General features: G+C 48.7%; 1 long non-coding RNA gene across 1 annotated transcript; it reads right to left on the minus strand.

Annotated features, from left to right (window-relative positions):
* Window positions 1–845: 845 nt before the first annotated feature.
* LOC108507997 lies at window positions 846–8330 on the minus strand. Its single transcript, XR_001878308.1, has 3 exons — window positions 8243–8330; window positions 1461–1673; window positions 846–1043 (listed from the first exon to the last, which is right to left on the minus strand). It is a non-coding gene; the product is annotated as an uncharacterized LOC108507997 (long non-coding RNA).
* Between the last annotated feature and the right edge of the window lie 5278 nt (window positions 8331–13608).

The following is a 13608-nucleotide window of genomic DNA, read 5'->3' on the forward strand; positions in this document are numbered from 1 at the left end:
ATTATTCAAAGTCCTTTATTAACAAAGCCTGCAGGTAAAGTGGAGTGACCCAAGTGCAGCAGAGCACTTTGAAGTCCACTTGCAGTGATATATTATTAATACTGATAAAAGCAGATGATCTGATACTTATGGACATATACTAAACATCGACCTGAAGTCAAGTGAATCTCCTCTTACATATCTGATACACGTGTTCAACAGTAGCAGGTAAACTTGCCATAAATTATAAACAAGGTATGATGTTTGAGCACTCGGATCCAAGATGTAGAAACATGTCTATTTACCATCAACATCCAAGGATGTCAGGCAGCAAGCACACTTCCATGGGATTCTTTCAAAACTACCAGTGAAGCACAGTCAGCATAACCATGCCCATTTAAGAGGCAGCAAGATGCAGTCACAAAGCAGTCACTTACTGCAAGATCCTCCAGCACATCAGAAAGGGGGTCAAATCTTGCATCACCAAAGGCTGGGACTGCCATGAGGTGCTCTTGGTTATCTCAGTTTTACACAATAAAAAGCACACGGTTGCACAGTGATGCTCTTCAGCCTTTCCCCCGCCCTCCAGTCATCCAACAGAGACAGATCTTCTTAGGACAGTAAACATTAAAGTCTATGAATGATCTGTGATTCTGACTACCTAAACCTAGCAGCAACAATTCAATTTGCTACTGAAAATTACAGAACAGGTGTGGACAAACATGTTCCTCCTAATCTTGCAGCAAACCCAGTCTTATTTTAGTCATGAACCTCTGTGCCTCACGAGGTCTCTGACAGGTTATCTCCTGACTACAGCTTGGACTCCCTCAGCCTCCTGAGTACCCCAGCCCTAACACTCACCTCGGTACAAAGAGATTTTGGAGATGTTTGAGAATGCTTTGAACATAAAGGTTTGGTTCCTTAATAACAGGTAAAGGAATGGAGTCCTTAGGTAACACAAGAGCCATAATCCAATCTGTATATACATCCACACAGTATTTCACAGTATCGCCGTCCAGAGGGAGAGTCAGTCCATAACAAACCACCTCCATAGTCCATTTTACCTACCAAACACAAAGCAAAAGTTATTAAAAAGAAATATTAGCAAGTAAATAATGGTCAGAGCACATTGGTTCTAACTCAACAAAAGTAGTTATGTGGTATGGGCAATTCTATTTAACATATCCTGCAAGAAAACGCTAAACCACTAACTTGTACATCATGATATTATGAAGAATATGAATAAACTACAAATCACTCTGAAATCCTGAATCTCTTAAGTCTAACCTGTAGAGAGAGTTCTTCGGAACACACAAGAGCTGATGAACTACCTGTTAATAGAAGCCTTATGTAGATTAGTAACCTAAAAATGTAACACATTTCATAAAACTTGGACTATTAAAAAGAGAAAAATAAAAGAGGCTATAGAAAACCATTAAGTTGCCACTCTGAAAGCTATGATCTCCAAGAAATGCACTTACTTCTTTGTCTGTTTTTAGTAAACTCTCACTTCCAACAGATGATGTAATTAAAGCTTGTCCAAGCGGACGCACCACTGCATTTGCCACTTCTCTCCCCACGTTCTCAGGATAGCTGTGAAGTACACTGGTATTCCCCTGATCATTTTGAATGACAAGATGCAAGGATCTCCACTCTGAGTACATAGTGCCTCTATGCTACAATCCAAACAACACCTGGGGGGGCAAGGAAGGAAAAAAGACGATTAGTAGAAATGTCTGTGACATGAGTTACCAAACTGAGGCTGTGTGTCACAATCCAGACCCTTGTAAATTCAAGATGCACATGTCCACGTCATACATTTGAAGACCAGGAAGAGATTCCAACAGCTGTTCTTCAACCTTAATATGTTTTAATATAGCCAAGAGCTTTATTAGAGATTACAGAAAGTTTCAGCTTGGGCCTATCAGCCCATTTGAGACACTTAAACTTGAGAAGCGACTTCACCTCACACTTCTGCTTGCCTCATCTTTGTAGGAAAGATGCTCTCACTTACATGGCATCTTCAGCTAAGTAGAAAATAGTTCTACAAGTATATTGCTCATAGAAGCAATGGCTGCAATTCATCCCTTTTTCCCTTTTTTACCTCAATAGTAGTTAAAAATAGATACCAGGGAACTTTCAGGAAAACCTGAGTCATCTCAGAAGACAAAAATTCAGCCTCTTTTACATTCATAAGGTATTTCTCCTACAACATGCACTACTCAAAACTTGTAGTTGAAAAATGTGACTGAGTGATAGTGAAGAGTGCCCTTTATCTGCAGTGAGTTCAGGACTGACTGAGTCCTAGTGCATCACTAACTTAAACCCAGCATCACTTTACAGTTTCATCATATACATGTTCCAAACCTAAGGCATTGGGGTATGCTCTAATGCATTTCAAATCCTTGTAAAGTCAACACACACAGTCACTCTCTAAAAATCTACATTTGTCCCACAGAGTCCAGACAGAAAAGCCACTAGGAAATTTCTCAGGGAGCACTCTCAGAACTAGAGAGGAGACACAGTTCTCCAATCAGCAACAATCCCAGCACAACTGCAGTTGTGCTTTTCCCCTCACTGCAGTCTGAGATCAGGAAGCCAAGTGACCATGAACTAACCAGGTTTTTGCAGTGGTGGAGGTTTAGGGTGGGTTTTTTGGCATTGCTGTGAAACCACAACCAAGGGAGGAGATTAGAAGCAGCAAAAGTTAAGCTGTGCTTCCACAGTCCCTCTCAGGAAGCAGCACCCTTGTGTCCCCAGCAGCACCCACAGCACCCACTGCTGTGCAGGGACGGGGCTGGAACCCAGGTAGAGCCCCCCCGGGGCAGGGCAGCAGCCAGGCATGGGAATGCCCTCCAGCCTCAGCTCAGGGAGATCTGCCACACGCAGCCAGGTTTGATCCACACATCAAAACATCCAGAGAGCTAAGCCAGCACCCAGTTTTGTCTGCTGAGACAGCTTTTAGGTGAATCAAGATCTGATCTAACTCAGATGAGACAAACATCTGTGCCAACACAATGGAGCAGTGAGGACCCAGGGCCAGAGGGGTGGCAGGAGCACCCTCTGACAGCAGCAGGCTTTGTACCTGCTCACAACAACATCACACTCCTGCTCGAGCAGGTGGCACCATGGCAGCCTGAGCACTGCAACTGCATCATCTCCTTTCCTCCTCTCCTACCAGCACCAGCAGTCTTTTATCCCTTATCTGAGCCAGCTGACCACAGGGTTGGCACAGGAGAAAAGCTAGGAGTGTCCAACAGCCACAGCTTAGATCAGCTCAAGCTGTCACGAATGGCACTCCAAGGTCTGTTTGCCAACTACACTTGCCTGGCACAATTTGGAAGCCAGTTAGTTATACAGGGAATGTTATGAACAACTCTTAGGCACTCCTTGGCCCAAAACCAAAAAAGAAGCCAGGCCTAGAAATACACCTTCCTAGGGACAAGCCGCCATTTAAACAGGTCTGCATATTTAGCTGACTCCCCAAGTGTTTATTTACACTCAAAACCCATGTAAAAATCCTGGCGATTCCCTTCAAGAGAGGAGGGAAAGTGAAGCAGCAAGATCTTGGTCTTCCAAACTACATCCTTTCTGGTTTGAGGTAGCAATCACATGTGCTCAACTGAAAGTGAATTAACCAGAGCAGCAGCAGCCTGCAGGAAGCACATCCCCTACATCCTTCACCCTTCCCTCCTCTGCAGGCTGGGGCAGGGGGGATGCTCCTATCACTGCAGGCAAAACTCTTAGGCTTAGAGAAAAACAACAATTCCATGACACAGAGAAGTCACACACAAAAAAACCCAAAACCAAACCAAACCATCACACACACAGAAAAAAACCCCAAAACAACAAAAGAAAACCAACCAAAAAACAGGATAAAAAACCCAAATATCCACTACAAAAAAAACCCTCCGAAACAAACAAAAGCCCTGAAACAAACAAAAGCCCCGAAATCCTACAATCATCAGTGATGGCTTCAGTCTCTGCTTAGCTTCATTATCTAAGTTTCCATACTTCTCCTTTCATATCCTATAGCCACAGTCTCTTTATCTTACCCCTTCTGTCCCCTGAACGCCATCTTAGTCTCCAGCTTGTCTGAAGTTGAAGCAGAAGGGACAGAAGTGAGATATCATCCACTTTCCAGGACCTCCCCTTCTCCTCTCAGTCCCACAGCCCTGTGCCTCTACCCCCAGAGCAGAGTGTCTCTTCTCCCTGCCCCCCAGCTTTGCTGCTCCCTACGAGGGAAGGGCGGAAGCACTCTCCATCCCTCTCCTGTGATACAAGTTCATTAGAAGCAGGTAACACCATTTGAGGAGGCTGATTTAAATAAACTGATTGGAACTGATAAAGCAGCATGTCCTTTCCATAGCCACCCTCTGGCTGCAGGGTTGAAGTGAACGGCTCCTGGTAGGAGCTTATCAGATGTGATAAGCACAGCACAGGCTGCTCTCCCTCTGTGGCTGCTCTCCCTCGGCCCAGAGCAGTGTGCCCAGATGTGTGGAAACGCAGCACAGCCCAAGCAAACTGTACGCAATGCCTGTGTAGAAGTTTTCTCATCTAGAACACAAAACTCAGAAAGGACAAGGATTCCCAAATCCTACTGCATTTTGGAAAACTCTCATTGCACTAGGACACAACCACCCACCTTCATGCAGCTCCCTGCCATGATAAAGCAAAGATGCAAAGCCTTTCTGGGTGACCCTTCCACACTTCCAAGGAGCAGCACTTGTAACAGATACAGGATATCTGTATAGAATATCTGTACAATATGTCATGTTTAAGCGGTTTAGCAGCAGGACACGGTAGCCAAAACCTCTGGTACCACACAGGCACAGCCTGCTGCCTGGCCATCATACACAAAATTAATATTTGAGGCTTCCTTTGGTCTTGCCATAAAAGAAAATCTTCTGTTAGTCTTATCCATACACAAGGAGTACTGAAACAAGTAATTGTTTCAGATGCAAAATCCTTATGAGGGGGACTTCTCAGGATATCAATCTATTTGCCCCTTACGTTTAGCAGTTAGAAGTTTTTATTTGTGAGGATTAGAAGTTTCATTTAAGACTCCACTTGAACTGCCACTTGAATTGGAAATTGCTGCCATCTATTAGGATTGGTGTACAGCTAAACTCATCTAGTGTGCAGCTTCTTATAACCGGACATGAGTTAAAAAAGGCTGGAAAGTCTCCCCACACGATGGTATCCGAGCAAGTGCTCTGACAGATTCCACACACTGACAGCTCTGTAGTTTGCCTTAGACCAAAGGCACCTAATGCTGTGCAGCAGCAGGACCCTCTCCCTTCATAGAGCCTGCATTTATCACTCATTACTGAAACAGCAACAGCAAATTGAAGACAAAAAAAGCAACTGTCATACCACATCAATAGCATACCCTGATTTTGACTCCTGTACTTCAGCTTCCATAAAGGACCCTCACTGGCCCAACTAATATCTCCCAAGTTTCATGCAGCTGAATAACCATACTTCACATACACACGTCTTATAAGAGTTCAAATCATTAAGGATTCTCAGAAGGCTAATTAAGAGGAGGGGTGAAAGAAGAGTAAATAAACCCCTGAAGTTTACCAAGCAGTTTTACACACTCTTGTATACTATATGTTCACTGTATGTTCCTGAAGGCTGCACTAAATAAAACATCTCCAGATTCCCACAGACAGACCTGGAAAAAAATTGTCAGCATTAACACTGGCAAAACAAAGCAGACATGTGAAGTTAAAATATTTATCACCTACTAAGAAACCGAGCACAATTCCAGTATTCCTTAGTGTGGTAAATAATCTAGTTTCAATGTATTTCCTCCAGATCTGTTTCAGCTTAAGAGGTTCAGTAGCTATCACCATATAAACCACTGAAATTGGATGTTTCAGCATTTAAGACCAAAGATCCTCGGTTCTCAAGCTGGTGAGCATGAAAGAACTTATAGTAATGAGTCCATAAAAAAAAAAGTTCTATTTCCAGTTCCCAAAAACTTAATATGAACATCTGCAGCCAAAATATTTAAACTCCTGGATGACTGAAGTTAGACAGTGAGAATCACCTAAGTAAACACAGCCACATTCTGCAGTTACTTTGAAGGAAGGGGCAGTAGGTCAGAGCCTAAGTTCAGGTGGGGTGTTTGGAGTGTGTGCAGGGGAGAGGTCAGGGACTCAATCCCTGCGTATGGAGCAGCTCCTCAGAAATCGTGTGCTGAGGGAGGGCAGTGCTGGGGGCAAACGGGAACATTTAGTCCTTCACACTCAGCAGCTTCACATGTACAATGAAGTGCTTGCCCACAACGCAAAAGAATTTCAAGCACAAGGACGAGCTGTCCCAAAGGTGGATCCATACTGGGGTTTAGTAGAACCAAAAAATCAGAGCAGAGGCAGTGGTCAGTAGTACAGTAGATGCAAAGACCATCAGCAGAGATACTCAAGGAAGGCTGAAGGCCTAATTGAACCTAAACCAGAGAAGCATCCACATAAAGGGTCTACATCAAAGTTCTGCAATATTAGATACGCTCTGTAAGCATTTCCCAGAAAGCAAGAAATCCCTGCCATTAACACGACCTCTCCTATCCAACAGTACCAACATCTGCTCTCTAGAGTAAACAATTTTTGCCAAAAAGCCATCCTACCACAACCTGCCTTCCCCAAAGCACACAGCAGGGAGGTTTATGAGCAATTTTCCTCAGGTCTGTGACATCCTGAGAACAGACAGCTGCCATGTGCCCACTTGTCTCAGCACTCTGCAAGTTCATGTTGGAGAAAGTGACCTCCATGTAGCTCAGCCTAACTCAGCACCTCTGGTATTAAGCCCACCAGGACAGACAAAGCACAGCTCTTTGTTAGAGCCATCCAACAGGTCAGCTCTCCTCAAGGCACACACTGTGTGTAAAGGATAACAGGCAGGGAGCAGGCAAAAAATAAAAATAGCAAGAGCCAAACAGAAGACCTATCTGAGAGAAAGACTAGCACAAAGTTGGCATTTTAAGTGAGTATTTTGTTAAAAAATAAATGAATATGCATGTCAGGATTACTATTAAATGAAAAAAAGGTCAGGAAGGAAGAGATCAGGCACAGAAAAAACAAGAACTCCTGTGATCCTTTCCCAGGCCATTCAGCCACGGAGCTACAGAGTGTAAGAGAAGAGAATCCCAACTACCTTTGCTCAGGGAAGATGAATTTGTCAGATTTTATTGCCTTACTGTAGCAGAAATTAATACATGACTGTGCCACAGGGAAGGTTGGGTCTCAAACGCAAGGTGCCATTTAAGCCACAAGGCTGGGGTCTCGCTGTCCCCATCACCCCCTCCTGGTTCCCGGGAACACTGCTGGGCACCAACCAAGGCAGGGAGCAGGGGGAAGCCACTGCCCAGAAGCTGCCCACTGTAATAGCTGAAGATTAGCAGAATAGGAAAGCAAAAACATCAGTCAGTTTTGTATGTTTTGGTTGTTACTCTGTTTTCAAACTTTGTTACTCAGTCTACTACTTTGCTTCTCACCATCACTCGTTTTTAACAGAAGGGTCGAGAAAATTATCTCCCAGGCAGGTCATCTGAGAATTTAATAAGTTTTCGCACCCCTCATTTCTGCCAAAAACCATGTAACAAACTCAACCACGAACAATGCATTTGCCTGACTCAGACTGAGAATAATTTTTACTCAACAGTTTATTTTACAATTTCACTTCTTTCTCAGTCCAGTTTCACGTGGGACTCTACAAACTGCCCAAGAAGGACTCTCCCGCAGCCACAACACCCTTGGCCTGGGGAGAAGCCTCGCTACATCTACTGCTCGCCAAATAAATAGCAATAAATGCCCGTAGGCCCCGGAGACCGAGCGAGGCGGGGGGAGCAGAACCCCGGCCGAGCCCTGGAGGCCCAGCCCGGGCCGGGCACGCTCGGCACCCCCGGGCCGCGGTCGGAGTCTGCGGGGAGCAGCGACACAAACTTTGCGCTGCCCCAGGCCAGGCCCCGCTCGCAGGGCCCGCACGGGAGGAAGGCGAGGTGACACCTCCCACCGCTCCCGGGGCGGGGGCACGGCCGAGGGGGGCCCTGGGCCGCAGGAGTCCCCGGGGGTCGCTTCCGCCCGCCCCGCAGCCCCGGCTCGGCGCGGGGAGAGCCCCGGGGAAGGCGCGGCCCCGCCCGGCCCGCGCGGGCCCCGCAGCGGCAGTACAGAGGTCAGCGCAGCGGAGGCTCCAGGCGGCGCCCGCGCCACAGGCCCCGCGCTCGGCGGCGCCGCGGCGAGAGGCCCGGCCGCCTTACCTGCGCCGAGGGCCCGGCAGGCATGTCGGGCCGGGCCGCTCCCTCAGGCCGCCGGGGCCGCGGCCGCTCGGCTCCGGCAGCGGGACCAGGAGCGCCGCTCGCTGCGCTCGGCCCGCGCCCGCTTCCGGCAGCGCCACAAAGCGCACGGCGGGGCCGCGCCCTGCGCATGCGCGGCCGTGCTGCAGCGCCACTCCCCGCCCCGGCTCGCGGGCCCCGCGCCGGCGGCACCGAATAAGTCGCGGGGTCAGGATGTGCGCATGCGCCGAGCGGCCGCAGCCGCGCCTGGCTCCGCCGCTCTGCGCTCCCTCTTAAAGGGGCCGCGCCCGCCCCGCCTGCAGCTTCCCCGCCCCGGGCACGGCCGCCCCGGGAGCCTCGGGCTGAGGAGCCGCTGCCGCCCCAGAGGCAGAGCTGGGCCCGTCCAGCTCGAGCCACGCGGGCAGCGACCGAGGCAGGCGCTGACCCGAGGGGTGCAGGCCTTGCACCCTGATGGCATTAGGGCACACCCTGTATCTGTCCCCCTCCAGCCCCGTACTCCATGGACCACACGTGCCAGGCCATTGAATCCACATAGCACAGTAAATCTGGCCGTCCCTTTCACCCTCCCAGCCAGGGTCAGGGACTCTCTGCTCCTGGTCACTGTTGGATTCCTGTGATTTCAGACTAGAAGTCCCCTCAACAAAGTCTTGAGGAGAGGTGGTCTCAGCCCTTATTCTGCATCTGTAACCATGATGTCACCGATGTGCTGCAGACATTCAGGGCATCACCCTCTTCCAGTGCAGCCTTAGTCAGTCCATGGCAAATGGGAAGGTGGTGCTTTCCCCCCCCGGGACAGTCGATTCCAGGTGTACTGGACACCCCTCCACATAACAGCGAACAGTGGCTTGCACACTGCTGCCACAGGCACTGACAAAAACACATGGGCAATGTCAGTTGCGGCACCACTGGGCTGCTTGGACTCCAGTTTGTACTGGAGCTCCAGCACATCTGGTACAGCGACACTTGTTCAGGTCGTGATGGCCCACTGTGAGCTCCCCCCTGTCAGACTTTCATGGTGCCCATACAGGGCAGTTAAATTGTGAGCGGGTCCTGCTGATCACGGCCACGAATCAGCTCATGGATGGGAACTGGGAAGTGTCACTCAGTGGGATATTGCCCCCAGTGCACCACTGGAGGAGCCATTGGCACCCGCTGTTCTTCAACTTTGCAGCAACCCCACAAGAGAGGCGTCCTCCAAGAGGCCGGGCAAGGGAGATGGCTGCTTAATTTTCTCTGTGCCCACAACAGCTACAGCAAAGGCCCAGCAGTGCCCTTTTGGGTCCTTGAATTACCCTCCCCTGAAACAGTCTATGCCAAGGATACATGGGCCTCTGGGCTGGTCGCCAAAGGCGGCTTTTGCCACTTGTCCCTTGTTAAATTCACTTCAGCCCAACAACTGTTGGACTTCACCAGCTCATTTCCTTCAGCTTTTCTTGCTGACCATGACAGCACATGGTCTGGAATACCCCTTTGGTCAGCCGGGGTCAGCTGTCCTGGCTGTGTCCCCTCCCAGCTGCCTGCCCGCCTGCAGTCTTCTGGCTCTCAGTAGGGAAGATCCATCCCTGCAGAAATTGTGGCACGTGGACCACAAATATCATCTTGGAAGGACAAGCAGACACCCCTTACCACGTCCCCCAGGATTTGCGGAGTATGAAATGATTTCTCTTTGCCTCATGCAGAACCTGTGGAGCCCCACCCAGGATTCACCAAAGCTTTCATTTGCTGGGTGTTGTGTATCAGCCCATGTGAAGTGCTGGATACTCCTGCTCTCTGGCCACTCCAAAGCTCCTCTGTGGCACAGAGGACTGCACGGTGGGGTTTGCACATCACTGAGTTGTGGGGCACGGAACTCGGAGTGGAGCCGATGGCTCACGGGGCCGTAACATCAGGCTGCACCGAGCGGGAAAGGTGGTTGTGTTGTGCATAGGAAAGACCTTTGATGTAGGGGGATAATCAGGCACAATTAGGCACAGATGAACCTCTGAAATGATAGCTCTACATTTCTTTTGTGTGGACCACACATAACACAACCACCAGGTATGTTGGAATCTAGTCCACGTTGACTGTTTCCTTTCCCAGGTGAAAGCAAAAATATACAGAGATTCCAGATGCACTAGAACAGGACAAAGGCTGCACACAAATCAACTGGCATTAGCCAAGGCATCATGGTTATCATTGTCGAAGGATCAGGAACTACTAGCTGCAGTACAGTTACCCATTAATTAATTTCTTTTAAGTCTTGGATAAATCTATGAACTATTTTTCCATCCAGGCCTAGTTTAGGTTTTTTAACAGGCAAGGCAGGAGTATTACAGGATACTCATGAAGAATTGACATCACTTTTTTCAGAAAATCTTCAGTTACTGATCTTATACCTTTCCTTGCTTCCTGAGATACTGGGTATTTTTTTAAGGAGAGGGATTGGCCTCCGTCTGTTTCTATCTGCACTGGATCAGCTGACTTTAGTATCCCAACATCTTTGGAACTTTGGGTCCACCTTGTCCTCAGGATACCCTCTCATGTCCCTTCTCACGGCTGTAATCCAGCAGTTAACCCTCCCATCACATGTACCTCAACAGCTTTATCAGATAATGTCACAGTTGTCACCAGCTGGGATGGTTGACTTTGTGTCATTCCCATAGGCCACACTGGGGTTTGTAGTACTCCCCCAATTCACGAGTGTCATGATAATGTTTGTGTGAGGGTGTGGCAGTGCACCCGTCCCAGCAAGGACCAGCCCCTCCGGCCGGTGAGCGGGCCATGTCCCGGCTGGCCGGCACGACCAGCCCCATCACACCCGCGTGGTGGCTGTGGTGGGGCAGGAGGTCAGACCTCGCTCAGTGAGGGGTAACGTGACTGTATCTGACCACAGATCACATTCAATGGGGCTACAGACCGAGCCCCAGCGGGGATCAGTGGAGCTGCTCCTCCTCGGAGCTGAGGGTCAGCAGACAGGGGCTCCCCCGAGGAAACTCCTCAAGGCTGAGAGCCCTCATTGCGTGAGGGATTGTGCATTCTGGGTTACCCTTCTGAAATCATGAGAATTCTTACAGTTGGGTAGTTCCAGTTCCACTTGAGAGCGCAAATCTGTATTCTAATGTTGTTGGAGCTTTCATTGGTTTATCTGGTTTATAAAATAAATCTTATTTGAATACATCCTCAATGACAGAGATCATTGGGTAATTCCATACATCACACCTGACTCAGCGTCTGCCAAGCACTCCTTGTGTGCGGCCCAAACGCGGGCCCTCCTCGGACCAAGAGCAGGTGGTTTCCATAACAGCACTCTGTGGTTCACAAGAAATTTAGAAGATAACATACAGTCATTGATAGAAACTGAACAGCAGTGTGATGGAGAACAGCAACATTCTGTTGTTGGTGTAGACGTGTGCCATGTGATGCTGTAGGAGTACAAGTGTTACCTCAGAATCAGCACCTCATCTGTGCCACAAGGCAAGCGGCTCCTGCTGCTGCCTGATGGTGGGACACCTTTGTGGATTTAGCTCCAACAGCTGCTGTTATACAACTACTCCCACACCCAACAGGTTTTTTACTTATTGCTACTCTTGTATGGCTGATTATTGTAATGACTGTGTATATAAGGATCTTTCTACTAACTGAAAAGCTTACTGATGTAAACTGCAAATTACAGTATCCTTAGGAAGACCCTAAAGATCACAACAGCAGGGGCATAAGGCTGTTCCTGCTATTCCCCATTTCCTTCTCACAGTCCCTCCAGTAACGTGTATTTTATTTGTCTCCTCCCAGAGTCAGAGCACCTTTCTCCTGGGGGCTGTACCAAGCACAGCAGTGAGCACAAGCCCAGGGTGGGTGGCAGAGGCCACCAGCTGTGCAGCTCCAGGGTGGCACTGACATGACCTGCTAGACAGAGAGATATTTATACACATCTATCTCTACATATGGGAAGCTGTACAAATGTGTACAAATATATTATACAAATACAGGTGCACTTCCATATGTTTTTTTTTATTTGCAGAACATATTGGGTGTATCAGGTGCCCAGGGAATCTGCACCTGCCCCATCCCTGGAAGTGTCCAAGGCCAGGTTGGATGGGGTTTGGAGCAACCTGGGATAGTGGAAGGTGTCCCTGAGCATGGCAGGGGGATGGAATGAGATGAGCTTTAAGGTCCTTTCCAACCCTGTGATTGTTCTGTGATTGGTTTTTATGATAATATAACGATTCTAGAAAAGATTATGTAATAAGACATTAACTTAATTATTAAAATTTAACTGCAAACAGAAAATGAAACAAGAAGAAAAGGCAAGATCAGGGTTAGCCCTGACCCCATGGGCTGCACATAACCTGCACCTGGCTGGGACTCAGGGACAGGCCCGTGGCTGACCAGGAGGTGTCCACACACAGCTCCAAGCCAGCTGGTGACCAACCGCAGGTATTGGGGCAGCCTTTGGTGTTTGTGCTGTGCAAAACACTGGCATGCAGCCCACAGAAATGGAAAGCCAAAACTGAACACCAAATTTCCAGGAGCATGTGTGCGGGGGCAATAACCCCAAAGGGATTACAGAAAAAGACCTCGGGTGTTGGGAGAAAAAAGGCTGGGGGATTAGAAACAGAAAACTGGAGTCAGTATTGGGTGGGGGGTTCCCTTTGCCCACAGCTGTCACTCGAGCTTAAAACTGCTTGTGGTCACCACTTTGCAGTAGCAGCCTGTGTGTGCTGTGTTTTCTTACCCTGTGACCCAAAAGGATGTGGTGGTGATGGTGTGCTGTCAAACACAAGCCTGGCTGATCAGGTACAAGTCAGCAGCACTCAGCCAGCACTCTTCCTCCAGGATTGGAACCACAGCTCTCAAAAAAAGAGCAATGTCAGACGAAGACCACTGGCATTCAAAGAACAAAAAGAAAAGGTTTGTTTTGTTGTAAGGCCTTTTTACATGCTAGACATGGTCATCCATCCACTAATGGGGCTATTACTGCTGGTCTTACTAGTCACAATCTCCGAGAAGCCCTGTTGTGGTTTACACTGCAGGCAGCATGCAGGCAGCAGCACCTGGGATGAGATCTTACGTAAACTCGACTGAGACTGGGGAAGTAAAAATGCAGTTTTCAACTCTTTCTCTGAAAAGCTCCTTTCAAAATTCATGGCTCATTTTCAAATCTCATCTGAGACAGTTTGGTCAGGAGTCACTGGTTTCTCTCCATCCAGTGACTCAGCACTGAGAGCTGCAGGCACGGGGGCATCACCCCCTGCACCTCACCTCAGCCCCCTCACACTGCTCCCCAGCAGCACAGTGGGGGCACACCGGGGTGCCACCACCCATCGCTTTTGTGGAGTGGGCAGTGGGCACAG

Source organism: Lepidothrix coronata, unplaced genomic scaffold (genome assembly GCF_001604755.1).
Source record: "Lepidothrix coronata isolate B3197 unplaced genomic scaffold, Lepidothrix_coronata-1.0 Scaffold278, whole genome shotgun sequence".
NCBI classification, from domain to species: Eukaryota; Metazoa; Chordata; class Aves; order Passeriformes; family Pipridae; genus Lepidothrix; species Lepidothrix coronata.